This window comes from Elephantulus edwardii, unplaced genomic scaffold, assembly GCF_000299155.1.
Source record: "Elephantulus edwardii isolate Elephantulus edwardi_28Jun2011 unplaced genomic scaffold, EleEdw1.0 scaffold00042, whole genome shotgun sequence".
NCBI lineage: Eukaryota > Metazoa > Chordata > Mammalia > Macroscelidea > Macroscelididae > Elephantulus > Elephantulus edwardii.
This window is the reverse complement of record NW_006399792.1, coordinates 6,893,531-6,896,204: the sequence shown is the minus strand read 5'-3', so window position 1 is coordinate 6,896,204 and position 2,674 is coordinate 6,893,531.

Below are 2,674 nucleotides of genomic sequence, written 5' to 3'. Positions count from 1 at the left end.
TTTCTTTAAATTCCTCTGTATCTGCCAATTCATTTCTATATAATGACTCAGTATATTCCTTCCATCTTATTTTAAAAAATGCAGATTTGTTCTCTACCTATCACAAGTTATTCATGAGTCTCCTTCTTCCAATCCAGTTTTCCCTGTGTAGTGAAGCTTTCCAGATTATTTGTTCAACATACAAATTTAATATGCAGGGGAAAATGATATAACATTTTCTAGTTTAAAACTATGGTATCTCCTACTTTGATTTGAATAACTCTCTCTTGATCTATGTATATGTCCCAAATAAATTATGCTAGAGTTTCAATCCTTCATCGTCTTATCCATAAGTTGCTATGATCCACATAGTTAAATGCCTTCTTATAGTCAATAAAACACTAAGCATTTTTCTATTATGGTTCAAGATCTGCTTTGATTAAAGATCTGTGAGATCTACCTTATTTTCCATGCCATCTCCTGAATCAAGCGTGAACTGACAGCTCTTTGTTGATGTGTGATTGCAATAATTTTTAAATCCTTTTGAAAAATTTGCTTTAAAAAACCCTCAAAATCATTACTTTTGAGTCAGAACTGACATGTAGCTGACCCTGGAGCAGGTTTTCAGAGGCTGTAAACCACACGTGAAGAGATTGCTTATCTTTGTACCTCAGAGTAGAACTATTCATAATTTGATTGTTAAATAATTTCTGCATTTTGTTCTAGCTTCTTTCTTTGGAATGGGCAAAAAATAGTCACTAAATCTGATAAATTGTCTAGTTAAGGTCTTAAAAAATTCTTGACATAAAAATAAGTTCCTAGTGGATTAGGATTGAAAAAGAAACACTCTAAAAGTTATGCATGGATGTGGTTTATTTTTAAGACTTACTATTTAAATAGAGTGGAAGATTTTGCTTTTCAAAATAGATATTTATAACCCTTTTTCCATTGAATAAGGGTCATAGTGTGCCACTTTTTCATGCTAGTGCTTTCAGGAAGTTCAAACACCACAGTTACTGATGAAATGTATTCTTCCTATTATGTTAAAGGTGACTTAAGATGCTCATTTGGACTTACCATTTTCAGTTTTCCTTGGTACACTAAATATGCTGAATGCCCAATGTTAAAACCATGGTTTAGATTTTTATTGCCAGTGTTCAGAAGTCCTTCCTCTTCCTTATCGTGCCTTGAAATTAATCTTAGGCTTATCCAGAGTTTATAGAGATTGGATGATTTCCCCAAAGAAAGGAGCTGGAAGGAGGTGCCCAACTATTTATGGTAATCATAATGAGCAGCCTTGATATGCAAGGTCTTTCATGTTCAACATGAGTACCATTGCTTGTCAATACCCAGAGGATAAAATCAGTGTGGTAGAAGCAAAAACAAAGACTGTGACGGAGGACATACCACAGTGTAGAAGAAAAGAATTACACTACTACTATGTGATAACATCAAAAAAAAGAACCCAAGCTTCTCAACTTTATGTGTCAAAGAAACATGAAGAGGATGACTGAAAACAGAACCCAAATTAGTATGGAGAAATGATTTGAGTTTTTTTTTTCTTCTCTAGCTGGATTAGTTGTCAGCATTTAATTTTTGCCATCCCCAAGATTCAGTTCAAGAGATCACTATTGCACACTCTGCATTGTGAAAATTCAAAGATGTGTCATCTTGAGTTTTTGTTGTTGTTGTTAAATGCTGTTGAGTCATAGGCGACTCATAGCAACCCTATGAACAAAAGTCCTCAACACTGTGTGTGTGTGTGTGTGTGACTTTCATCCTTTCTCCAGGTTCATAGGGTCCAGAGGCAAGCTATTTACAGAAGTGGATGCCACTCCTACTTCCAAGCTTGTTTTAACCGGCGAGTGCCACCAAGCACTGTCCATCATGTGTAACCGTTATCGCATTTGACACATCAGTGTCACAGTGTTCAGCTTCACAGCAACCACAAGTTACCTCTAGACAAGTGGACACACCAGGGCTACACAACCTGTTTGAACAAAAACAATGAAAAACAGGCCTTAGGTCCACGGATTAGAGTCACCTACCTTTGGCTTGGTAGCATCACTTTCGGTCCACTAGGCCAACTGGTCTCTTTGTGTTAAGTGCTGTAGGTGACTTGTAGATTAAAAATATATCAGCTGAAAATCATTCTTTACTCCACACTGAGCCTTACAGACTTTCTTTTTTTTCCCTTTCTTCATTCTTTACCGTAATAATGTTGTGATAATATTCTTTTCCCTCCTTTTCATTGTAATTGTTACAAAAGTCCACAGAAAAGTTTTATTTTCATTCATTCATTTTTGCATGTTTTCTTCCTTACCCCCCAGTTTACTTTTTAAAAAAACAATATTTGTTCAAATCTTCCCCCTATGTTGATCCCAGTCCACTTTGCTATGCACCTCTTATTCTGGACAGTATGATTTGACTTTAAAATAAGTTATTGAAACTATCAAGTTTGATCTCTCATAACAATTTTTTTGAATCTAATAGATTCTTACCTGGAAAACATGAGTAAAACACCTCTAGAAGCTATTTCTTTTTCTACCTTCTGGTGCAGACCTGACAGATGTAACCAGAAAATCTCATATGGAAATTGATAATAAAATAATGTTGTTGTTGTTATTATGTGCCATCGAGTCGTTCGCGACTCATAGCGACCCTATGCACAACAGCCCTAAACCCTGCTCTATCC